Source organism: Grampus griseus, assembly GCF_964374135.1.
Source record: "Grampus griseus genome assembly, chromosome: 3".
NCBI lineage: Eukaryota > Metazoa > Chordata > Mammalia > Artiodactyla > Delphinidae > Grampus > Grampus griseus.
Window position 1 is genome coordinate 116,171,769 of NC_139019.1, and position 27,290 is coordinate 116,199,058.

Consider the following 27,290-nt stretch of genomic DNA (forward strand, 5'->3'; position numbering starts at 1 on the left):
GGGAATACCGTTTATGGAGCACCATTTGTGCCTGGCTGCAGGGGTCTGTGGCCCAGGAGCCCCTCCCAGCCAGCGCAGCCTGCAGCCAGAGAGAAACCTGGGCGTCCCAGGTGGCTGGTAGCGCCCCCTCCCACACACACTGATAGCCCAGGCTGCCAGCACTAGCTGGCTCTTCTCTTCAAGGCCTGTGATGGTGAATTCAGACACTGGAACCCCCCTGCCCGCCAGCACACCTCACACAAGCCAATGGACAAGGGCTGTCAGAAAGGACAGCGTCCTGCCTCCTGCCTGGGTGTGGTGCTGAAAGGGTTACATAGAAGAGGCTCTCCCTCTTCTGGCTCCCAGAAAGCCTGAGCCTGCGGTTTGCCTGCCTCACTCTGCCTGAGGTGTCCCCTTACAGCCATCCCAACTGGAATCAGAGTCAAAGATCATCTTAGCCAGTCCTCTGTCTCCTCAGGAGAGGGTCCCAAGGCTTCTCTGGACAGTGTCCTCCTTAGGAGAGCCTGGAGCAGGCTAGGGCTCTGGGTCAAGGCCAGAGACACTGAGGCTCCAGGGCTGCTTGGGGGCCTGGCCGACCTTGAGGCCAAATGCGGAGGGGCGGGGGTGGGGGAATGGGGGGGGTGGACACAGAAAGAGAAAAGATGCAGGCAATGTCCACGCAGACGGCTGAACTCTAGTGCTCTTGGGGCCTCAAGCCTGTCCCATCAGGGGCCAGCTCTGGGAAGACCAAGTGTAAGACATCTCCCTCCTCCCACATCCTAACTGGGGTACAGTGAGCACTCACTTCAATTCAGGTAGCACTGTTCTCTGTGAGGTGGGCAGCGAGGGGTCCCGGGCAGAGCCAGAGTCCAGGTCTCACTCCTCCCCTATTCGTTCAGCTTCCAAGTTGGCATTCACAACCATCCCTCTCCAGCCACCCGGTCACTGCCTCAGTTTACTCTCTCCTCCTGTCCCACAGACTCTGGTCTCCTTGCTTGAAGTCTTGCCCTCTCAGTTCTGACCTCCTCAAGGCCATCAGAGTGAGCTTGCTAGCACACAAACCAGATCACTTACTACTGCCTACAGGTTAAACCTAAGCTCCTCATTGATATCCAAAGCCCTGTTCCATTGGGCCCCAGCTCAAAGCCTTCTAGCCTCTAATCCTGTGACTTAGCCACATTTACTTACAAGCCAAACACACCATATTGTCTCCTCTCCATATCTTTGCACAGACTAATCTCTCTTCCCAGAATGGCCTTCCCCCCTTCCTGCCTCCCTAGCCTGGCCTGGCCACCCTCTCTGTTCAATCATTTAGCCAATATGTAGTAAGGCTTATTGCGTTTCAGGCCCAGTGCTGTGTGCTGGGGATTGGCTGTGAGCAAGACAAACATGGGCCTACTTACATGAAGATTACAGTCTTGGTGGGGATGGACAAACAACTAATTACACAAATAATGAATTAATTAAAATTTGTGTTAAATGCTGAAGAGATGCTCGCTCAACAAATGTTTCTATATGTTGACATACAGGTTGATAGAGGAAACAGATTGTAGTGAGGGAAGTCATTCCCTAGGAAATATTTAAACTGGGATTCAAAGAATGAGCTGGAGTTGGCTGGACTAAAGGAAGGTGGGAAAGAGCATTCCTGGCAGAAGCAACAGTACCTCCAGTGGCTGTGGGGCAGGAAGGAGCTTTTGTGCCTTTGCAACAACAAAAAATAGTCAGTGTGCTGAGGGGTGTGTATGCGTGTGTATATGGGTGTATGCGTTTCAGTGTGTGTAAGTGTGTGTATGGGGTATGTGTATCTATCTGCATGTAAGGTAAGTGTGTGTGCACCTGGGGTGTGGGGGGATGTGGGGTGGCACACACGTGTGGAAGGAGCCTGGAGAGAAGGCGAGCAGCGGTCAGATCAAGCAGGATACTGTAGGCGCAGTAATGGTATTGGGGTTTATCCCAAGAGCAATGGTCTGCTTCCAAAAGCTTTTAAGCAGCGTCTGTGAGGGGTGGGAGAGGGCAATCATCCGATCCTCTGCTTCCTAGTACTTCTTATGTGTCTCTATAAGAATACATCACTGTGGGGCTTCCCTGGTGGCACAGTGGTTGAGAGTCTGCCTGCTGATGCAGGGGCCGGGAAGATCTCACATGCTGCGGAGCGGCTGGGCCCGTGAGCCATGGCCGCTGAGCCTGCGCGTCCGGAGCCTGTGCTCCGCAACGGGAGAGGCCACAACAGTGAGAGGTCCACGTACCGCAAAAAAAAAAAAAAAAAAAAAAAAGAATACATCACTGTGTATTGTTTTTAGTCCCCCCTCCCTTGTTTTTTGGCCGCACCACACAGGGGGATCTTAGTTCCCTGACTAGGGATCGAACCCGCGCCCCCTGTCGTGAAAGCGCAGAGTCATAACCACTGGACCGCCAGGGAAGTCCCTGTTTTCTAGTCTCCACCGCTAGAGTCAGGCCCCTTTAGGGCTGGAAGCCCAGCACCTGGCACATGGGAGGTGGCCTGTACCTCCTTGTGGGTCAGATGAGTGACCCCCTCCCACTAGTGAAGAAAGGCCCAAGGGGGCAAGACAACATGGCTGCAAGTAGGAGCCTGCAGCCAGAGCTCTCATGGCTCAGTATCAATGCACGATACGAGTCAGAAATGCCACGGCAACTCCAAGGGGGCATGAGCACTCTCCATGGGCTGGGATATCCACACATACTCCTGAGGGAGGTGGGGCTTGAAGAAGGGCTTCCAAGGTGGGGAGGATTTCGATAGGGGGCAGGGGAAGGGTTCCAGTGGGCGAGACACAGCAAAGACCTAGGGGAAGCAGTCGCTGGGCACTGGCTCAGGAGACCATGAGCAGACCAGGTTGATATGAGGAGGCTATGGGAGTTACTAATAATTAATACGGCAAACACTTACTGGGCACCTAGTGTAAGCCAGAGCTCACAGCACTCAGCAGGTCAACCATTAACTATCTTTATTAAATAGAGCCTACTAGGGGACAGGCTCTGAACATTGTGAGGGTCAGGTAAGAGCTTGAACCAGGGGGCAAAGGCGACGGAAGCAGTAGTAGAAAGAATAGCTGACATTATAGTATTAATTCACTTAATTCTTTACAGCAACACTATAAATAAGTATCATTATCCCCATTTTGCGGAGGAAAATGGGAAACTGGGGCACAGAAAGGTGAAGTTATTTTTATTTGTCCAAGTCAAACGACTAGTAAGTGGCAGAGAGGGGTGAGGCACCTATGCGGTTGGGTACCCAGAGCACAGACTCTTTAGCACAGCTCCACGGTGTTGCTCAAGAAGATGTGGAAAAGGAGAGAGTAGAGAAACGGCCTCCTCAAGGCCACCCACTGGCCTCGAGCCCTGCACAGTCCCCGTAGCCCTGTGATGGCTACTCGATGCCTTGGTCACAGGCAGGTGGAGAGTCACAGGGCACCATGAGGTGTGCCGGCAGGGCTTCCATGGCCCCGCCCCCCAGTTCCTGGAGCAAAGGCTTCCTGTCCTTCCTGGAAGGACAGCGGGCACTTGGAGCATCCCCAGCCTGGACCAGGGCTCCTGCCATGAGCCTGAAAATGACCCTGGAAGCCAGACCTGTTGCCATGGGAACTCCTCCTTCTTACCACAGGTTGTGCAATGCCCTGTACAACCTCATGTGGGAGCGAGCTGAACCTGGGGATGGGCCCAGAGACCACATCACCCAGAGAAGCCTCTCCCCAACCCTGGTTTCACAATGGGACACTAACAGTAACGTAACAAGTTAATTCAATTCCTTTAAGGAGCAATAACACAATGTTTAACTGGCTTACAAACTTTTTTTTTTCCTTTTTTAACATTTTCCCCTCCACTCTGAGGCTGTACCACAGGCCAGCTTTGACGTTTAGCAAAGTTTAGACTTGTTTGAGTCATGTGCAAAAATGCCTTTGAGTGAAAAGGGAAAAAAAATACTACCCCTTTCTCCACCTGAGACTTTGGGGCTCCGAGGGTTACCTGTAAAGTTCTCCTGCAAAGGGGTCTCAGGGACCGAGACCCCTCCCCTTGGACTCACTGCTTGGTAGGGTTCTCCAGGAGAGTGTCAGTGACCTCAGGCCAGGGAGAGCCTGATGCCCTTCCTTAGGGCCACCTCCAGCCCAAGAAAGGGCACCCCTGAGCCAGCCCTGAGCCACTGCATGTTCGCCCGGGGAATTAAAATTCCCTGGAGAAGATGAAGCTACTCTTATTCTCAGCGACTCCCGTTTTAGTGCCTCAAAGTTGTGAGGCTCCTCTCCCTCACTCCCCACCCAGTGAAGCTGCCAGAGGAGGAAACAGATCAATATGCCACTCCCTGTAGGACCAGAGAACTTCCCAGTCACCCTGGGAGGATTATGCAAGAATTATGATTATGCAAGAAAGGGCCTGGGAAGCCCCTTACCCCATGACTCTAGGAGATAGTGGGATCCTGGCTGGAGCCAGGTGTGCCCTGAGGAGCGCCTGAGGGCCAGTCCCAGCCCACCAGGCCCAGGGAGAGCCTCTCCCAGACGCTGTACCCGGCCTGCAGCTTCAGCATCCCTATAAACAGGCACAGTTCAGCCCCTAAGGGAATCAGGGGCTGGCACAAAGTCTGGGGCACGGGTATCAGGCCCCGTCGCGGGGGGCCGGGCTGTCCTATAAACGACAGATTTCTTCTCCTACATACAAGCTCGCTCATGCTACCACCTCTCTCTGACAGCCTGCAGAGAACCGGGCAGCCAAAGAGAAGGGAGGCGCATAGTCTGGACAAAACGGAGGGGCTGAGTTAGATGCTAGGACACCTGCGCTTGGGCCCAGTTTTGCCCCTGAGATTAGGTGCATCTGAGCAGGTCAGTTCCCAGGTCACCAGGGACTCAGGCTACAAAATGAAGAGAAGGGCCCCCAGATCTCCCTGCCCCTCAGCCTGGGAAGGCCACCAGAACCTGGGTGATCAAGGGAGTAAGGGGCTCGAGATCATTGCAGAAAACACTCGATTGCCGGGTGAGAACGCCTCTGGAGCCACACACAGCCCTGCAAGCCCTGGCTATTCCCCTCCGAATTGTGCCTGCCCGCTCAGCACACACACTGGCACCCACACCTAGGTGCATGAACTCCCCTAAGCCCTGGCACCGCAGAGAGATTGAAATCAGTCATCCATCCCACCCAGGCTCCAAACCAGTCCTCTTAAGACTGTGATGCTCTGATCAAGACCTGGTTTCTCCTCGAGGGGAGAACAAAAAAGAGCCCACAGGCCTTTCTCACAGAGATTCCACTAAGCGGATGAGGAAATTAATTTCTGATCTTCTAGAATGAAGACATTTGAAAAGGGCTCAGCCTTGGGCAGCTCCCTGGCCTCAAAGGCCCACACCAACAGTGCCAAGGTGCAGGGCCACGCCTCCCCGCCATGCCCTTTTGACCCCATCCCCTTTCCCTTGGCTCCGGCGGGGACACAGGTTAGCTGTTCCAGAGCCTGAGCTGGGCCTGACTGGGGGGCTGATGGGTGGGCACCTCTGCTTCCATTCCCATTGTTTAGAAGCATCTTCCTGCCTCAGCCCACCCAATCCCAAACCCAGGAGAGAATTCATGCCTCCTGCTGGGGACTTTATCCTTCCTTTCAGCCCCTCTTGGAAGAGAGAAGGAGGTGGAAGGGAAGGGGCAGGCCCATCCCAGGAGGAGCCCCAGGACAAGATGGGAGGGCCCAGGAGAGAGAAGAAAGCATTGGCCAAAGAGAGGGTGGAGAGACGCCCCTGGCTCCAGAGGCCGGGAGAAGAAAGCCGAGGCGCAATGGGAGAGCAAACCAGGGGAGAGGTGAGGCGACAGGCAGGCCTGGGCAGGGCTGGAAGCAGGATGGAGAGAGGAAGTGAGAAGCTGGAGCAGCCCCAGTGATGAGGGTGGGGGTGGGGGTGTGTGATCAAGATGACAAAGAAATGTGGGCCTCGAGGGAGGCGGACTAGGTGCCACTTCCAGTGTCCCTAGACACCTGCTGGGTGCCCTTGGGCAGGTCTCTTTCCCTCTCTGGCCTGCCTTCCCGTCTTGAAAATGTGAGATTGGACTAGATGATCTTGAGAGGTCCTCCCGTGTGAGGAACCTAAGGGTTCCACGCCTACCAGCAAGAGGGGAGGGGGCTGGGAGCAGACAAGTGAGTGGCCCCAGTCTGACAGATGGGGAAGGGAACTGGTCCACAGGCCTTTCTCCTGGCCGCACGCTCTCCCTTAGCTCTTTCCTTCTGTGGCCACTTGGCCTGGCAGAAGCCCTGAGTTGTTGTCAGTAGCCCCTCTGTTAGGCTGCAGGGAGGGAATCAGGGGCTGGCACAAGGCCTGGGGCCCGGGTATCAGGCCCCGCTGCGGGGGGCCAGGCTGCCCTGGATTCCTGCTGCCAGCCTCTTCCAAGGCACAGCCTGAGTGCAAACTGCCCCGTCTGCATGGAAACACCTGGGAGACTCTGGCGCCACATCTAGTGTGACCCAGAGCCACACTTCTCCCTGGGGTGGGAGGTGGGAGCCTGTTTACCTTTCCCAGTAGACAGGGAAAGGGGTGTGATTCAGTCCTTCTGCCTGCCTTCTTCTTTAAGCTAACTGCGTAATTACACAGCAATAATAATAACTGGCACTTACACACCGAGGCCTGTGAACGTACACAATTTATAACGACATAATGACTTGTTTGCTGGCCTGGGGGCTGTGGGGACCATGCACAAGGGCTTAGCTACTGTCTACATCATCTCGGGGACACAGTGACTGTGTGCATCAGCAACCTATGAAAGCCAGCGCTCCCAGAAGTAACTGTCCCCCACCCTGCGGGCCCCGTCCAAGTGTAGCAGGGATAGTGAGGGGCCAGCCCTCTTATATGGAATCGGCTCACATCTCTCCATCCACTCCGGGAGGTCAGGCTGGAGGGGCCAGTGTCCATCCCCACGCCCTTGAGGACTGAGGGGGCTCATCTAGAAGGTTGCAGTCCCTTTCCGGGCAGAGGGAGACAATTCAAGCCAGACTGGCAAATTTGGAGAGACTCCTGGTCACCGCCCAACGAAACAAGAGGCCTTGCCCAATATAGGCATTTATGAGCCTGGAGGCAAAAAATTCTCTTCTCTCTCTCAGTCCTGCCCAGCCTAGCCCTACCCAGCCCAGCCCTGCCCTGCCACCCCAGGCTTGGCTGTTGCCAGGACCACAGCCCAGCTTCCCTAGCCTGGTCTGGGTGCTGGTTCACATGCCAGACTTGGACCTCTTAGAAATTCCCAAAGACAACTTTACAGATGCTAATTTCATCGTAGCTGTGGCAGCCCTCAAGGACCCTGAAGACCCAACTCTGGCCCTGTCCTCTTTCTTCTTCCTGCCCCCAATCACCGCTTTCCTTCTCCTCAGAGCCCCTATTTACAGCTGATGGAAGTCCCAGCACTAACCACAAAGCAAAAACCATGGAAACTTCTAGGCTCTCGGCTCTTGGCGCACCCTGGAGTGGGAGTATCATAATTCACTCAGGAGCAAGGTCTACACATTCCAAGTGATACGACATCAAGATAGGGCCAGGAAACCTGAGTTCTCTTTTCAGCTTGGCCAGTTTTTTTCTGGTGGTTCTTGAAGTCATATTTTCCCTTTGGGCCTCGATGTCTGCTTGACTGTGAACCAAGGGAAACCGAAATGCTAGCCAAGGGTCACTCTAGCCAGGAGCCTTCAGAGGAGAGCTCTGAGCCTCCAAATGTGTTCCCATCTCTAGGAATTTCATCCCTGGCCATCAGCTGTGGCCCCTAAAGCTGGCTCTCTAGCAGCCTCCCTCCTACCTTTGCAAGGTCAACCATCCATTGCTGGAAAACTCTGCTCTTGTGAGCCCAGCCTGTGGGTGTGTACGGGGATGTACATGGGAACCAGCAAGCTCCCCCACAGCCTCAGGAGCTCTGAGCACCTGCCCCTGGCCATTGGATGCTGCAGAATTCCATTCAGTCTTCCGAGGGCTGCTGACCACGGCGTAGAATCATCCACCATCCTCCCACCGTCGTGACAATGGCAACAATGAGGAGGAGGATGTCCATGATGGTGACTTCGATAACCCTCTTGCACCCATACTCACCCCTAAATCCATTTCCGACACCCTGTCCCAGTCACATCCAGGCTTCTGGTGAACCTGACTCTCTCTCCCTCCCTCTCTGAAGCAGTGGCTTCTGAAAACTGTGGTCAGCGAAGTGCCTACCACAAGCCTTTGTCTAATTACCCACATTGTTCTGGGTTCTGAATGATGTCCAACCAACTGCTTCCTTTATGTCATTTTTATATACAGTATTGCCCCCCAAATCAGTCCAACAGCACCAACCCACCTCCTAGTACCTGAGGCTCACGTCTTGGTCAGTGGCTTCAAGAGTCCGGCTGCCTGAGGGGATCTGCACCAGAGACTTTGCGCAGACTCTGCTTTGCTTTCTTTTTTTTTTTGCTCCTTGGAGTCAGACATTGCAAGCTCAGCCCCTGCTCTGTGACAGGCACAGTGCTGGGCACTGCCGGGACACAAAGGCCCTGCCCTCAGGCGCTCACTGTCTAGAGGGAGGATAATACTTTCACAGATGGACAAAAATCACAGTGCAAGACAGCAGCAGCAATTTATGGATAGTTTCCTGTGAGAGGATCATTCTAAATATCCTGGAAGTTCCTTGGGAAGAGTTAGCGTGACCCGTGGTGGTCAGTCAAGGTGGGCTTCCTATAAAGGAAGGGGAAGATTCCAATAGCAGAAGGGGTTGGAGGTGAGATGCGAACTGGGGATGGGAGGATGGAGGTCAGAGGGAGGTACACTGACTTATAAGGGAAATCAGGATGCTTCACACCCTACACCTGGGCCCTCTGGCAATTTCCCTGTCCCTACCACCTCAGCACCAGGGAGCCCGCACATCTGGAGTGGCCTTAAGGCCACCGTGGGCCCAGAACTCAGCCTCACTTAGAGCTACCTCCCTCTAGCCGCTTTCCACAAAGAAGAATGACTCCCCCTCCCCAAAATGCACACGTACACACATGCGCACCCACCTTAAAGACAACAGCGTCATGAGCTTTGCTGTCAAATCCCCTAGGATCCTCCCACTATATGTATTCTCTCTGTCCCTCCCTCATTCACTCACACCTATCTATACCTCGCAGCCTCAGCCCTCCTATCATAGTCCTCCAATCCATTACATAACTCTGTTTGGGATTATTTTTGCCCAGAGGTATGAGCTGCATTTCTGCATATTTAAGCTGTCCTTGATTCATTCCTGCCCATTTCTTAGTTCTGTTTGCCCAGGTGGCCGCCCCACCCACAGGCTCCAAGGCCCCTGGGAACATGCCCACATCGGGCTCAGCCTGCCTCACAGCTAACCGGCTGCTCCACTCCGGGCCCAAGAGAGCAGACACAGAGCCATGCGGGGCACCGCTCAGGTGGGCCCCAGGCCAGGGTAGGCCCTGGGCCTTGTTACACCAGAGTCACAAAGACTCTGATGCCTTTCATCGTTCTCCATGCCCTTGGCCCTTGTATCTCCTAGTCTTTTCCACCTGCAGGGGTTGCACTCCAAATCTACGGCCCCAGGGTGAGGCCCCGATAATTCAAGGGGGAAGGAACAGTGGGAGGAAAGACAAAACCCTAATTAATGGTTTGTTTCCTATTAGCTTCTCACAAATAGAATGGCTTAATGTAATTACTGAAATGGTTACAAGGGGGCTCTTGTTGCACTGTAAAACATTATCTGACAATCATTTTATTTTTAAGAGCTCATTACCAAACAGACTGGAAGTCACTCTCCAGCCTCCCCTCCTGCTGTGGGATGGGGTGATTTGGTGGACAATAAGATGGGGGAGAGTTTTTGCTCAAGGTCACCAGTTGAAACGAGGATTCAACCCAGCAGTTTCCAACTACTGTGAGCAGCCGGTGCCAGCTGAGCTGCCAAGGCTCGCCGGGCTTGGTGGTGGCCAGGACCCGCAAGTCCTGCCCAAATTACTGTGTCTCCTGCAGGCCCCTGACTATTGGGTCACCAGGGAGGACACTGAGATCCTCAGGACAGACTGCCACCCGAATTTTGCTCCTCGCAGGCCAGCACTACCACCTCCACACCTGTATCCTGTGCCTGAAGGCTCTGTCCCAAGGCTCCCTTCGCAGTTATTTAGCTCCTACCATGTGCCAGACTGTGCCGATGGATCTGCATGTGTCTCTCATAACACTCTGAGTATTGTTATCTGATTTACAAGCAGCAGAATGACATAGCCTAAAAGTTTATGAAAGACTCTGTGAATTTTAGATGATCATCTAGTTAAAATGAAAGGATCATGGGAACATTTGTACTGCGAAGATGTGATGGGAATATAGGAAAGACTTTCCTGGAACACGGGACAGCCTGGACAAAGGCACAGAGTGGGAACTGGCAGAAAGGGTTCAGAGAATGATGACTATCTCACTTTGACATCAAAGACACAGATAGGGAGTCATAAGAGAGAAGGCTGGGAAGAGTGGGTGGGAACCAGGCAGCTCAGAGCTTTTGGAGCTCCTGCCAAGGAAATAAGAGGACATAGAAGGTTTCTGAGCAAGGGGGTGACCCAACCCCCATTCTCCTTTTGGAGGCTCATCTGGCAGCAATGTGGAGTACTGATTCCCTCCAATACATTCCGAGTTACAGTCTCGGGGGTGGGGTCAGACGGTATTTGTAGCTATCCTAATGCAGATGGCATCTGAAACACACCTGGAGAAAATTGGCCCTAGAGAATCCAGTCCCCATTGCTCAGCTTGGCATTTAGTTTTCTGCAACCTGTCCCCACTATCAATTTTTTTCCTTACAACTATATTTTTGAAAGTTAATTGAGGGCCTCCCTGGTGGCGCAGTGGTTGAGAGTCCGCCTGCTGATGTAGGGGTCACGGGTTCGTGCCCCAGTCTGGGAAGATCCCACATGCCGCGGAGCGGCTGGGCCCGTGAGCCATGGCTGTTGAGCCTGCGCGTCCGGAGCCTGTGCTCCGCAACGGGAGAGGCCACAACAGTGAGAGGCTCGCCTACCACACACACACAAAAAAAGTTAATTGAGACAATTTACGTACCATGTAAGTGACCCATTTAAAGTACAAAATTCACTGTTTTGGGGGGGTATATTCACAGAGTTATGCAACCATCACTACAAATAGTATTAGAACATTTTCATTACCCCCCAAAGAAACCCTGTACTCTTCAGCACCCCTCTTCCCCCATCCCCTGCAGCCCTAGGCAACCACTGAGCAACTTTCTCTCTCTATAGGTTTACCTATTCTAGACATTTCATATAAATGGAATCGTACAACATGTGGTCTTTTGTGACTATCTTCTTTCACCTAGTATATTGTTTTTCAAGGTTCATACATCTTGTAGCATGTATCAGTGCTTCATTCTTTTTTATGACTGAATAATATTCCATTGTATGAATATACCATATTATTTATATATTCTTCAATGATGGAATGATGGACATTTGGGTTGTTTCTACTTTCTGGCTATTATGAATAGCGTTTCTATGAACATTTGTGTTTAAGTTTTTGTGTGGATGTATGTTTTAATTCTTCTTGGGTATACACCTATCTGGGAGGAGGATTCCTGGGTCATACGGTAATGCTGTTTAACCTTTTTTTGTGTGTGTTTTTGTTGTTGTTTTTTTTGTTTAACCTTTTGAGGAAGTACCAGACTGTTTTCCAAAGCAGCTGTACCCTTGTATATTCTCACCAGCGTTTATGAAGTTTCCAATTTCTCTATATCTTTGGCAACACTTGTTATTATCTGACTTTTTGAGTTTAGCTATCCTAGTAGGTGTGCAGTAGTATCTCACTATGTGTTTTTTTAAAGTAGATTTATTGAGATATAATTCACATACCGTACAATTCACCAACTGATACATTTCAATGGGAATATTACATTATTTCATTGTGGTTTTGATTTACATTTCCCTAATGAACAATGACACTGAGCATCTTTTCTGGTGCATATTGGCCATTTGTTTATCTTTCGAGAAATGTCTATTCAGATCCTTTGCTCATTTTTTTTTCTTTTCTCATTTTTAATTGGGTCATTTATCTTTTTATAATTGAGTTGTAAGAGTTCTTTATATATTACAGATATGCATCCCTTATCAGATATGTGATTTGCAAAAATTTTCTCCCAATCGTGGGTTGTCTTTCACTGTCTTGATGGTGTCCTTTGAAGCATAAAAATTTGTAATTTTGATGAGTTCCAATTTATTTTTTCTTTGGTTGCTTGTACTTTGGGTGTCTTTTTTTCTTTTTTTAGAACCATTACCTAATCCAAGGTCACAAAGATTTACAACTGTTTTTTCTTCTAAGAGTTTTGTATTTTTAGCTCTTACATTTTTATCTTTGATCCATGTTGAGTTAATTTTTGTATATGGTGTGAGGTATTCTTTCCCATGTGGATATCCAGTTGTCCCAGCACCCTTGTTATACAGACTATAATTGCACTTTTCATCAGTTCATCTCAGTGATTCTTATGTGGACTACTGTCTGAGAACCACTGAATTAAAGGATACAGAACTAGGCTAGGCAATGAGTGAAAGGGCTTAAACTTTGGTGGTCATATTAAGAATTGAGATAAAAGGACAGATGAGAGATATAGGGATGAAGGAAATGGTAACACAAGGTGACAGAGTGGTTGTAGTGACCCATAAAAAGCCGAAGATGACAATACTACGATTACACCTTTTCTTTTACAGCTTAAAACATGTTCCCACAAACCTTGCTTTATTCCGTCCTCTTAGTGAGATAGAGAGGGTTACCATCTCCGTACAACAGGTGAGGAAACTGATCGTCCAAGGTGTGGTTTGTAAGCAGCCAAGACAAGCCCCGAGATTCTGAACATCAGTGACTAGAACACTGATGGGAGTTGGCAAGATGGGGGCAAGAGCTGCTTGAGTTGTTTACACAGGTTGGATTTGGGCTGCCAGCTGGACATGACTAGCGGACATCTGAAAACGCAGTACCAGAGTGGGCTCAAGAGGTGGGAGTTGAAGATGAGGTTTGAGGAGTCACTGTTGAAAAGCATCGTTAAGGTAATCGGGGCAGGCAGGCCTGCCAGGGAGAAAGTGTAGACAGAAAAGAGGAAGGCGGAAGCAGTTCCTTGTGGGAAGAGACCTATATTTAGAGGCCAGGAAGAAATCACCAGTGTAAGAGGCCAGGAAGGGTCAAGACAGTGGATGGGAAAAGAGCTAGGAGAAGAATTTTCTGAGAATAATAGGGTGGGTCAACCAGTAACAAACACTGAATAAATAGCCAGGAGGGAGAAAACTTCCAAAAGGCAAGGTGGGGGGATGGAAGGGGCTGGGGTAGATGTCACAGATCGTTGTTTTGAAGAGCTGGCCAATGAATCACACTTCAGTGCTTGATGGAACTGTTACTTGAAGGAAACGCTTCGTGATCATCTTGTAAAGCAAATAATCACTCTCTAACCAATCGATGTCTGTCTGTCTATCTATCTATCTTAGAGAATTTTCACATAAAGGTTTTGCTTAATGTTAGCTATGGCTGCCTATGGAAGGGATCACAATGTGCTTCTGAAATGATTACCTTTCCAGGGGCAGAGGAGTCAGACCAGGTTTCTGCAGTATGAGTACAGATTAAGCAAGCAGTTCTGTGAGTTTAGAGCTTGTATTCAAAGTCATGTATGGGGAAGGGAAATGGCAGGTAAGGGGCCACTAACCCTCCCTTCCCCATGCCCCCTGGGCATCACATGGCCCTGTGTCACTAACATCAGGAAGCACTTGCCAGGACCTGGTCATTATGTTTAACCTGTATACATTAGCTGCCTAAGAAAATGATCTTCAAGGTTCCCTGAATCTCTGTAGCTAAATGACAGTCTGGAGAGAGGAGGGACCATGGGACGCAACAAGATGAGAGACGCAATGTTAGCGCGATCAAGCATCTGGAGAAGGGGACTGGATACTCTCTTGTTCCACATCTTAGCCCTTATGGGTTTAGTTTGTATCAGGGTAGAGGTGGGGGGTGAGTTACATGGCTAAATGCCTGGCTTTGTGACATTTGATTCAACTGAGCAGAGCTCTCTGAGCATCTAGTCCAAGCAAGCTAAGCACGGTGGGGGAGACAGTGATGCTGAAGACAATCTGGTCTCAAGGAGCTCACAGCTGCCACACTAACAGACAAGAGATGTGGTCTCTTGCACATATTTGGCATGCAAATATTTGTGAAAACAAAATTGAATTAAAATATACAACACAGGGCTCTAAAAGAGAAGCAATGAATGTACATGGAATACCAGGTAACCACTTCAACGACAAATATGTTGGCTATGTCAATGTATGAAGACTGTAAATAAAATACAGCAATTGAACAGGGCAGAGACCACACCACAGACAGGTGTGCAAGGCTCTCAACCAAAATCAGAGAGACTACGGAGGGCAGTAGGGATTTACCTGTCTAGTGTTCCATAAGTATTCTTCCTGTAAACTGGCTTAGGTTCATAATAAAAATGAGTGGTGTAGAAAACAGGTGTTATAGAACTGTGGAAGATGGAGTGGTCATGGATGCAGCTGGGCCTTGATGGATGGGTAAAATTCTACCGAGCCAAAGGGGGTAGGGAACATTCTAAACAGGGAGAATAACACACACAAGGGTTCAGAGGCAGGAATGTGTAGACTATAACAAGGCATAGTGAGCAAAGCAGCTTAGCTTGGAAAAGTAGATGTAGACCCTGATGCTGAAAGCTTACATGCCAGCTTAAGGTATCTGGATTCTATTTTATAGGCTGAGGAGGATTCCTAAGGGTATTGGGCAGCAATTCTCAATCTTTACATTTGTGAGGATTAAATGAGTTAATCCAGGTAAAGTCCTTAGATCAGAGCTAAATGTTTATTATTATTATAACCTTTGTGGCTTGTCTTCCAAATAAACCATAAGTTTCTTGAGGGCAGGGATTCTATCTTCCAGGGAAGGAGAGAAGTGTGTATGTGGCGGGGGCGGTAATCATCTAACCTAGACTCATAGGGTCAGAGAAGGCTTCCCAGCATAAAACATGGCTTCTCTGAGACCTTGAAGACATTAATCAGGCGTGACGAAAGGCATATCTGGAGTGGAGATTGAGGGGAGAGAAAGGAGATTATTCCAGATGAGAAAACAGTGTATAGGAAAGCCCAAAGGAGAGAAAGTACATGAAACTAAAGAAAAGTTTAGCTACCATCCTCTGAGAAGTTTTCTGCTTTAAAAGCAAATGACAAAATGGTTATAGCATTGTTGCAGGATACAAGGTTAATAGACAAGAATCAGTCACTTTCCTATGTACCAGCAATTAACAAGTGGAATTTGAAATTAAAAATGCATTACCATTTACATTGGCATTCCCCTCAAACGAAATATGTAGAGAAAAATTTAACAAAATGTGTATAAAACTCTGATGAAAGATATCAAAGAACTAAGTAAATGGAGAGAGATTCCATGTTCATGAACAGGAAGGACTCAATGTTGTCAGGATGTCAGTTCTTCTAATCAGAATCCCAGCAAGTTATTTTGTGGATACTGACAGACTGATTCTAAAGTCTATATGGAGAGGCAAAAGACCCAGAAGAGCCAACTCAACATTGAAAGAAAAGAACAAAGTCAGAGGACTGACATAACTCAACTTCAAGACTCACTGTAAAGCTTACAGTAATCAAGACAGTGTGGGGGACTTCCCTGGCGGTCAAGTGGTTAAGACTCCACACTCCCATGCAGGGGGTGAGGGTTCGATCCCTGGTCTGGGGGAACTAAGGTCCCATATGCTGTACAGTGCAGCCAAAAAAAAAAAAAAAAAAAAACCAAGGAAACCCCGCTTTAAAAAAAAAAAAAGACAGTGTGGTATTGCAAACAGATCAATGGAACAGAGCCCACATAAATATAACCAACTGATCTTTGACAAAGGAATAAAGGCAATACAGTGGAGCAGAGATGTTTTCCTCAATAAATGGTGCTGGAATAATTGAACAGCCACATGCAAAAAAATCAGTCTAGGTATAGTCATTACACCCTTCACAGCAATTAACTCAAAATGAATGATAGATCTAAATGTAAAATGCAAAACTGTAGAACTCCTAGAATATAATGTAGGAGAAAATCCAGATGACCTTGGGTTCGGTGATGACTTTCAAGATACGACACCAAAGGTACAAGCCTTGAAATAAATAATCGATAAGCTGGACTTCCATTAAAATTTAAAATTTCTGAATGTTCTCACCACAAAAAAGAAATGGTATTTATGTGATGTGATAGAGGTATTAGCTAAAACTATGGTGGTAATTATATCACAACATATAAATGTATCAAATCAACACTGCTGAACTTTTTAAAAAATTTTATTTTTATTTATTATTTTTGGCTGTGTTGCGTCTTCTTTGCTGCACATGGGCTTTCTCTAGTTGTGGCGAGCGGGGGCTACTCTTCGATGCAGTGTGCGGGCTTCTCATTGCGGTGGCTTCTCTTGCTGCAGAGCACGGGCTCTAGGGTGCGGGGGCTTCAGTGGATGCGGCACATGGGCTCAGTAGTTGTGGCTCTTGGGCCCTAGAGCGCAGCCTCAGTAGTTGTGAGGCACGGGCTTAGTTGCTCTGCGGCATGTGGGATCTCCCCAGACCAAGGCTCGAACCCATGTCCCCTGCATTGGCAGGCGGATTCTTAACTACTGCACCACCAGGGAAGCCCAACACTGCTGAACTTCTTAAACTTACACAGTGCATGTCAATTATATTTCAACTAAAAAAGCAAAAAACTTCTGCTTTGTGAAAGACGATGTCAAGACAATGAGAAGACAAGCCATAGACCGGGAGAAAATATTTGCAAGAGACACATCTGATAAAGTACTGTTATCCAAAATAAACAAAGAAGTATTAAAACTCCACAATAAGAAAACAATCAACCTGATTTAAAAATGGGCAAAGGACATGAACAGATACTTCACCAAAGAAGTTATACAGATGGCAAACAAGCATGTGAAAAGATATTCAGTATCACATGCCATTAGGGAATTGCAAATTGAAACAATGAGATACCTCTACACACCTATTCAAATGGCCAAAATCCAGAACCTGACAACACCAAATGCTGGTGAGGATGTGGAGTAACAGGAACTCTCTCATTCATTGTTGATGGGAATATAAAATGGTGCAGCCACTTTGGAAGACAGTTTGGCAGTTTCTTACAAAATGAGACATACTCTTACCGTACGACCCAGCAATTATGTTCCTTATCCAAGCGAGGTGAATACTTATGTCCACACAAAAACCTGCACGGGGATATTTATAGCAGCTTTATTCATAATTGCCAAAACTTGGAAGCAACCAAGACGTCCTTCAGTTAGGCGAATGGATAAATAAACTGTGGTACATATAGACAATGGAATATTATTCAGTGTTAAAAAGAAATGACCTATCAAGCCATGAAAAGACACAGAGGAACCTTAAATGCGTATTACTAAATGAAAGAAGCCAATCTGAAAAGGCTACTTACTGTACGACTCCAACTATATGACATTCTGAAAAGGCAAAACTATGGAGACAGTAAAAAGATCAGTGGTTGCCGGGGGATACGGGGAAGGGAGGGATGAATAGGCAGACTACACGGGATTTTTAGGAAAGTGAAGCTATTCTTTATGATGCCGCAATGAGGGATACATGTCATTACACATTTGTCAAAACCCATAGAATGCACACCAAGAGTGAACCCTGATGTAAACTGTGGACTTTGGGTGATAGTGGTGTGCCAGTGTAGGTTCACCGATTGCAACAAATGGACCACTGCAGCGGGCCATGTTCACGTTGATAGCGAGGGAGGCTGTGAATGTGTGGGTAAGGGATATATGGAGCTCCATACTTTCTGCTTAATTTTCCTGGGCACCTAAAACTGCTCTAAAAAATAAAGTTTATTAACAGCAACAACAAAGCAAATGACAATTATGAAACACTGTTTGTGCCACGTGATCGCTCATTAAAATGTATCTTGTGTTCTCCTGAGGTCTCCTAGGCATGTCTGTGGTAGACAGCCCTGAAATAGAAAGACAGAGAACAGTGAGCACAGGGCAGAAGTGAGCTCCCAGGACTTGCTGAGAAACCTTGGTTCCTGTCCTGCTAAGCCACTAATTAGCTCTGTGGCCTCAGATGGGTCTCAGGCTCTCTCTCTCTCTCTCCCTCTGGAGTCCAGTTTTCTCCTCTCCAACAAAGAGTTTAGATGGACTACCCGCCTCAGCGAGGCCTCTTCCAGCTCTTGTGTCCTGTGCCTGTACCAAAGAACGTGGGAGCTCTGGCTCTCTGGTACTTAACTGGAGAAAAAGCCCTTGGGAATCAACCTCCAAGGAAGGGCTCAGCCAAACCCAGAGCCCCAGCTGTCATTCACAAGGCCTGACAAACAAGAGACCAGCAAAATTCTGAGGGCTGATGGGATCCGTTTGCCCACGCGTGGGACCTCTAAGCTCCCTGAAAGGGGGCACCAGCCCAGATATGTGAGCGCTACCCAAACAAGTGGTTCCCAGGCCCCTATGACCAGATGTCTCTGTGCTGCAGTGGCAGTCCTGTTGGTCATTTCCCCCTTGTGCTGGCTGCCAACAGGGCTCACTAGAAAGATGGGTACCGACAGCTCCAGGGAGCAGGCCCTGGGCCAAGGACTCCCAACTTCAGGATGGCAGGAGGAAGCAAAGAAGAGAAGATAGTGAGCACCCCAGGCCTGGCCCAGCCCTGCCCAGGGTCACTGGGACAGATGAGTGAGCCTTGTCCCACCTTCTGCTGCCATCTCCCACAACCCCGCAGGTTAGGCTCTGAAAGCATCTTCGAGGGGCCCCTGGTCCTGGACAGGGGAACGACCCTGGCTCTCTGGGCTCAAGCATCTCTTGTGGATTTCCATTTCTTCTGATCAGAACTGAACTCTCTTTAATAAAAAATTCTAGTGCTAAATTAATTAGGTTTTAACAAGAATACATGTTTTTGGTTTGCGAGACAATATCAAAAGTGCGGAATTTCTGGTAAACGAGAAAAAGAAAAAAACCCTGAATATTTTTTCTTAAGGGCAATTAATTATGCCTTCCTTGTTGTGTCCTACAGACGGAATTACTCAACCGGCTTGTTCTAACTAACCCAGCTAATAATTTCCCTGCTGGATTCCCTTGTTCATAATTTCTTGGTTTCACATAATAACGTGTTTGTTTCTTCCTTTGTGTTCTAATGAAATGATAATAACCTTCCCTGGCATTCATTTCATCCTTAATATCCGGAGATTTCATTAATATAAACCCTCTTTCCATCTGCTCTTGCTCCCTTTTAAAGGAAATATTTCTGTGTTCTCTTTACTTGTCTTCTTTGGGGAGGCTCAGCTAATCTCCTCTTTCCTCCAGAAAGAATCTTTCCCTAAGCCTTCCCCGGCCGATGAGGCTTTGGCACATGGTCCATCAGCCACTCCCTTTCCAGGGCCTCACTGATGTCTCTTCGCTGTTGCTTCTGGGACAAAGTCCATGGCTCACTTGGAGCCTCGTCCTCGGAGGGAAGGCAAGGGCATTAAGTTGCTGACACCTTTGGGGCAGGGAAGGCAAGGGCATTAAGTTGCTGACACCTTTGGGGCAGGGTCGAGGTAGAAGAGGCGGTGACCGCTGCCCCAGGGCTTGCCTGAGTCTCGGGTCTTGGGACAGCAGGAGATGTCAAGACCAGGAACAGCCCATGGGGAGGACACTGGGAGGCAGGAACAAGAGGAGAGCCTGAGGTCAAGGAAGGTGTGAGGTTAGCCAAGGTATTGGGATAAAGGAGGGACGGTGCAGTCTGTTGGTTCATCAGTGACTTCCGCTGTCTGGCTGTCTGTCTTCTTTCTTGTTTTCTTGGTCAGGAGCTAAATCCTGACTACCAACCAGTGTCAAGGTAGAAAAATTCCTATGGAGTGAAAGTCCTGGGTTCATTATGCTGCACCAAAGAATCTACTGGGTGACCCCCTGCACCGCACAAACTCGCCACTTCTTTGTATATGGTCTTCTACTACTCTTGCCACTGTGCTGGGTCAGGGGAACCCACCACAACCCTCAAGAAGTCTCTACACTGGTGGGAAACTGAGATAATGCTCCCCAAAGCACTAGCAACCCCAGATCCTGGGGGCTGGGCCTGCTGAATGTGCCCCCCTGAAGGTCATAGGAAGGGAAACTTGCACCCAAGTGGCCAGGAAAGGCTCCCCCCTTTCCTGGCGACTATTTCTTTGATGCTACTACCATGTAGACTAGAAGTCTCTCCAGAGGCCCTTCTATCCTGTGGATCATCTAGACCCCTGGAGTGCGGAGCACTGCTGAGAGCAGAGCAGTTCAGGCCCTTGAGCCACCCCACTGAGGGGAAAAGCAAAGGCCCTGCAGCCACACCAAGCTGAGGGAGGAACCGCGCTGGCAGAGGCCGCGGGCAGATGCTTACAGTGAAGCTCCTGAGGTCTGCAGAGGACTCTGCAGCTGCCGAGAGCTTGAGGGATGACGCAGGGCACTGTTCTGGTCCATCTATCCTCAACTGTCTGGCTCCCACAGCCCAGCAGGCCCCAGCACTGCATCCACTCCACAGCTCTTCCAAGCAGCCATCCACGGATACAGGGAGGCTGCACCCACCAGCTGGCGGGGCCCATCCTCGCTGCCCAGGGTGCCTTCACCTTGTTTCCTTCCACCTCAGCCCCTGCCACACGCACCCAGCAGGCGCAGCAAATGTGGCCATCGCAGCCTCTGAATCATCCCATTGCCCCTAACACAGGAGCAGGGTGGGGGAGAGCCCAGAGTCTTCTTCCGACACAGGAAGAGGGTAGAGAAGAACCTTGACCATCCACAACAGATTGACTTCTTCGGGTCCCAAGAGATAGCGTGCCATGTCACACAGGCTCTGGTTGCCCTGCTGGGGTCGGGATGCATGGGTGTGGCATCTCGGCTCCACGTGTTTAACGGTTGCCTCTGCACTTTCTGAGATGGGCATAGGTGCCCACCAGGGAAGGATGACACTACAGAGGCAGCACTAGTGCTTGAGTCCTCTGCAGGGAGCGGTGCACACAGGGCAGGTATGGTCATGCTCAGTCACATGTGATCATATAAGCCTGGCTCTCAATGGCCCTCCAAACTAGCTACCCCTTCCTGATTCTCCCTGCTTCCCAGACCCCAGGCTGGCTGCAGCGAGTGATGGTGCTGTGCTTACAGCCTCGGTAGCCTGGCCCCTGGCTGCTCAGTCTGTCCAGAGATCAGGGCCATGGCTTCCATCAAGTGTACTGCCGAGTGGGAATGAGGAGGGCTCCTGTGCTGAGGTACGTCTGGGCGGGAAAATAGTCTAACTGTGCTGTTTTCTTCCTTACTTCCTTAGTCTAGAAGTGGTCAGCCTCCAGGCTCCGGGCTCAGGCAAGGCTGCCTCCAACCCAAAGGTGATAAATGAATGCTCAGTAAACTCCTCCAGGGATAGAATCCCCGCTCCCTCTTCTCTGGGAGGTCTGATCAAAGTGGAAGCAGTGAGCCCCATCTGTGACGTCACCTGAGCTCACCTTCCAAGCACATTGCATCCAGACCTTCCACCAGACAGTTGGACACAGCACCCTCTGTGACCATGGAAGGAAGAAAAGCTTCCTGGCTCCTGAGGGGATGGAGCTCAGGGTCTGTGCTGGCCACCCTCTACCAGGACTCCACGTTAGGATATCCCCAACCTTAGTGTCTTCCGCAGAGTCAAGATTCTAAGATCTAATAAAAGGATGTGGTACCTGGCAAGGGTCACAGCTGCCTCGCCAGGGGACCGTACTGGGAGAGCATGCAAGTGGGAGTAGCAGCCTCTCTTCCCGCCCCCTCCCGGCTATGGTTATTCTTGGCTCACTCTGGGCCCAGAAGCCTCACCCCTGCCCTGTTGCCCCAAGCTATTTGGAATCTTCACTGCAGGGAGTTCCAGGCAGCTACATCCCCCCCTCCCCTCACCCCACTTTTACTCTCCCTCTTGTACCTGAAGCCCTCCAGTTCCCTGCTTAGAGGCTGTGGTATTGCTCCTCAAAGAATACAGCAGACACGAAAATGAAAATTGTAGAAAAGAAACCTGGCACGGCCTACAGGACAAGTTTTGAATAGTCTCTGGCCCTACTCTCCCCTTATCTCATGTCCAAAGAAAACCATCCCCAGAGTTACTCCACTGGCCTTGGATGCGATGGCCACCAGCTCACAGCTTTGTCTACCCTCTCCTGGTGAGGCCAAGATGCAGTCTTTACAGAGATGGGGTGCTATGTCCCTACTCTGCCCCTTGCCCTGGGAAAAGCCTCTTTGTCTTAGAAAACAGAATCATCTCAATCCTCATATTGTCAGCTCACTGCATGCCCTGTAGTCTCCACCACTGGTCAGAGGCAAGAGACAGAAAGGAAGTCCCTCACCATCAGTCAGCCCCCAGTACTCTCATGACTGGCGCAGGCATCATGACAAAACAGGAAAGACAACAAGATGGGCATGAATGCCTGGGCCCTGAGTCCCATCACTGGCGCGAGCTATGGGACTTGCCCAGTTCATAGCAATGAAGCCAGCTGTCCTGACAGCCTTCCAGGGATTTCCACTGTTTTGCAACAATGAACACTGTGGGCCACCTCCTTCCTGAACGTCTCCCCTCCTGTGTCTTCTTCCTCTCCCAGGGCTCCTCTTTCTCCTGGTTCTCCCAACTTTCTGAAGGCTATTTCTCCCCCTCCTTCAACGATAGGCTATTCCTTTTTGTCTCACTCTGTATGTGTAAGTGCTTCTCAGGATTCTGCCCTTGGCTCATTCTTCCGTTCATTTACCTTTCTCTTCCACAGGGATATGAGAGCTGCTCTGGGCCAGGTACTGGGCTTGGTATTGGCCATTTATTTCTCATTCCCCTCCCAAGGACTTCCACAACCCTCAAAGCAACAACCATGGCTTCTCGAGGACACCCCAAGTGTGTTTCCAACCCTGGCTCTTCTGATGGTCAATCCTGTGTTCTTAACTCCAGCTGGATACTGGAAGGTGAAGCCCAAACACTACAAATGGAACTTAACATCTCCTCCCTCAGCCTTCTGCCTCTGGCTCTCTGACTTCTACTACCTGCCTCAGCATTTTCTTGGCCCCTGGAGCTGACAATCAGGAGTTGTCTCTGACTCGCATTCAGTCACTGGCTGTGTCTGGCTAATTCTGCCAGCACGATGTTCATCAAACACCTCTGCCCCTTCCTCTCTACTCATTCTCATCACTACCACCACACTCAGTCAAGCCTTCCACAGTCTCCCAGCTTCCCCCCTTCATCCTGGCTCTCTGGTCCCCCGCCCTCCCAAAAAAAAGTCCCACACAAAGTTGCTGGATGAATCCTTCCAAAGAGCTTTTATCTTGTCACTCCTCTGCTCAGAGGCCTTTAAGTTCTCTATCAACTCTCAGGTAGTGTCCAAATCCTCTGGCCTGTGGCTCAAGGCATCCATATTGCGTCTTTTCTCATTGTCCTGGCCACCTGCTTCTCAAACACACCCTGCTCCTTCCCAAGAATGCTTATTCTGGCTCCTAGGCCCTTTATGCCACCTCTTTTATTTCTAAACCTCCCTGTCCCTAAAGAACAGGATCAGATGTTGCTTTACTCCAACGAAACATGCCATGCCTTCTACCACAATGATTCCTGTGGCCTCATTGGCCTGACTAGACCGTCATCTTTAACTCACAGGGACATTTTCTCCTCCCTCACTGCCCTCCCAGCACCTAACACAGTGGGTGTTCCTAGTACTTGTCAGGTGAATGAAAATATAATTCTTGCTTCCTGGGGAAGGCAGGAGAATACATGAGATCAGGTGTGGGCTAGGAGTTCCTCAGAAGGAAGGTGTGAATAGTGGTCACAGTTGTACGGAAATGTCTACCAAGTAGAGAAGCCACACTTCCATCTAACTACCAAGGAAATGGTACCCCCCAGGAGGCTACTTGTAGTGTCTTTCTTGAAATGTTTTTAACTGCAAGATGGCTTCTCCCCTTTGCCAAAACATTAGATACCATGACTTCTCAAGGACCCCTCTGGCTCTCAGACTCCTTCTTCCAATGGGGCTTGGCACCTCACAAGCCCCTCACACATCAACCCTCCTGTCAGCTGCTGGGTCATTCTGTTAGTGAGAAGAATTGCCTCCATATTCCAGTCAGTTATGACTCTACCTTGAGGACAAAGGGAGAAAATCACCAACAGGGACATTTACTGCTCATTTGTTTGAATACGTGACGGCACTTAGCATGAGCCATTTCAACATAGTTCTTAACCCAAGACACCCCCTTCAGCTTCAGACAGGGCTTCTGTACTGACATATTAACATGGTTATTTGTGGGACAAACCAGGATTAGAGTGTTTTCCCATAGCACACTCCCACCTTTCCTAAATTTTTCCCACTTCAAGTTGGGACTAGATTTATTCCCTCTCAGACCTAACCAGAGAACCAGCTTAAAGCAAAATTGCCTTCTTTCTACAGATCTGCTGTTTCATGCCTTCTCTGGGGGAAGGGATGTAAATGAATTAAAAAAGAAGTTTTCTCTTCCAGTTTACTGATTCTGGGGTAAACCAAAGGACCTGACTCAGCAGCACAGAGGTGACCACGTCTACAAGGCACTGAAAGCAAGATGTTTCCTAATGAACCCCTGCAAAGAGATAGTTTATGTATGATCTGTTTTAGCCATGTGTAGGGTATGTTTGAAAAAGGTTTCAACAAAGAGGACCAAACTCCTCCAGGTCTCAGAGACAGAAAAGGAGCAGAGCTCAATTCAAACTTTTACACAGGCTCCTGTTGGTTTGTGTTTCTTCTCCTGGCAGGAGGTCTGCTTTCCATCTCTACCAGAACACACTTCTGCTTCTGATGATAAAGTGCGTGCCTCACTGGCTTCCATATAGTCACTGTCTGCTGCTGGCCTTGCTCAGGGCCCCACTTGGCAAAAATGGCTAGGGAAAACCCACCAGGGGACAACGAAGCCATGTGGGCTACCAAGTAGGGGTTCAGGGAGTGGCAGGCCATGGGTGGATCCTGACAAAGAGGGTAGCCTATGCTAGAGCAGACAAGCAGGCCTTCTATCTACAGTAACGAGAGGTTTACAGAGAACGATAAGCCACCAGATATCATCCAAAGAACAAACAGATTTATCTGGGTCTGTTTCACGTGGTGACAGTTGGACTAGTGGCCAGCAAAGAGCAAGAGGTTACAAGTCCAACTAGAATTAAAAAGCCAAGGGTACATGGGCTTTGAGTCAGATGGATACAAGTTTGAATGCCAGCCTAGTGATTCAGTCTCATTGGCTGGTGCCTTTGGATTCACCATCTAACCTTGCTGAGCCTTGTTTCCTCATAGGTAAAATGAGGAAAATGATACCTACTTTACAAGGCTGTTGTGAAGATGAAATGAAATGATAATATAAAGTGCCCAGGACAAGACCTGACATGCAGAAGGAATTCAATTTGCTGATATTATAGAAGGAATAAAAAAATAACCCTAATCCTGAAGGAGTTTTTCTCTAGTTAGTAATACAAATTATATGAACATTAGTAAACAAACAGGATATGATCAAGCCTTAGATTGTGGGGTATAACTTTAAATGTAGCAGTTCAGAGATTAAGATGACCTCACAGTCATCAGGGAAGTCAATCTGGAGAAGGTGGGATGAGAGTAGGTCCTTGAGAGCAGGGTATGAAAGAGAGAAGTAGAGAAGGGGTCTTCCCCTATTACCATGCCATAGGGGAAATACTGGAGCCAAGTTTCAAGAATGAAGTCCAGGGGCTTCCCTGGTGGCGCAGTGGTTATGAATCCGCCTGCCAATGCAGGGGACATGGGTTCAAGCCCTGGTCCAGGAAGTTCCCACATGCTGTGGAGCAACTAAGCCCGTGTGCCACAACTACTGAGCCTGCGCTCTAGAGCCCGCAAGCCACAACTACTGAAGCCCATGTGCCTAGAGCCCATGCTCTGCAACAAGAGATGCCACCGCAATGAGAAGCCCACACACCGCAAGGAAGAACAGCCCCCGCTTGCCGCAGCTAGAGAAAGCCCACGCGCAGCAACGAAGACCCAACGCGGCCAAAAAAAAAAGAAAAGTCCAATGGGCCAAGTACAGTTAAGTCATTTTGAAGGTCAGCAAGGTAGGGGGAGACAAAGTTTGTAGGCCTTGTATCAGGTGCTGGGAGTACAGTGATGAATGATGATTCTTGTGTGTGAAACAAGCCATGTAATAGGTGCTATGATAGCTCTCATACGTTGCTTGTGGGATGTAAATTGGTATAATCTATATGGAGGGACATTGGTTAAAGCTATCAAAAATTTAAATGCACATAACCTTTGAAGCAATTTTCATTTATAGGAATTAATAATGTTCATTGATAATCTTAACAGCAAAACATTGGAAATAACTATCCACTAGAACAAAACCCCAACAATCCTAATTAACATTCATGGAACAATCCACTGAACAGCAACAGATCACAAACTAGGCCACAAAACAAGTCTCAATACATTTAAGAAGATTAAAATTATATCAAGCATCTTTTCTTTTTTTTTTTTTTTTGCGGTATGCGGGCCTCTCACCACCGTGGCCTCTCCCGTTGCGGAGCACAGGCTCCGGACGTGCAGGCTCAGTGGCCATGGCTCATGGGCCCAGCTACTCTGCGGCATGTGGGATCTTCCCGGACTGGGGCACGAACCCGTGTCCCCTGCATCGGCAGGCAGACTCTCAACCACTGCGCCACCAGGGAAGCCCCAAGCATCTTTTCTGGTCACAACAGTATGAGACTAGAAATCAATTACAAGGGAAAAAAGAAACCAAAAACTGCAGTGACAGAAAGCAAGTCAGTGATTGCCAGGGGCATGAGGAAACTTTTTGGGGTAATGGAAATGTTCTATAAGATGATAGTGGCAGTGTTTTACATGGCTGTATACATTTGTCAAAACTCATAGACTTGTACCCTTAAAATTAGTGAAATTTATTGTATGTAAATTCTATGTCTAGTTTTAAAAAAGTATGAGGTAACGCTACCAAAGTTTCCACTCCAATGTAGGTGGGAAAAAAAAAAACTAGGTGCAGAACTACGTATATAGTATTCTTTTTTCCCCCACAAATGATAGCAAACATATATATATGTCTCATATAGGCAGAAAATATCTCTAGAAGATACCCAGGAAAATGTAATAGTGATAGCCTCTAGGAAGAAGAATCAGTGCCTGAGTCTGAGATAGGCAGGAGACTTTATTGTTTATCGTGAATTCTTTGACTTTCTGCCATGTACATTTTTAAAAAGATTACTGATGCAGGAGAGGTACAGGATGCTGTGAAATTTCACAGAAGGGATATCTATCTCACATTGGTGTGGGGGGCGGCAGTGTTGGAAAACACTTCCTTGAAAAAGTTATACCTAAGTTATACCTTGAAAA

The 27,290-nt window shown here is 48.8% G+C and overlaps 1 protein-coding gene across 5 annotated transcripts in view; it reads right to left on the minus strand.

Annotated features, from left to right (window-relative positions):
• The window catches only part of NRG2 (neuregulin 2), a gene marked incomplete at both ends in the record, with an annotated part of 178,442 nt that overhangs the window by 56,083 nt on the left and 95,069 nt on the right, over nt 1–27,290 (minus strand). The gene's annotated exons all lie outside the window — the stretch shown is intronic.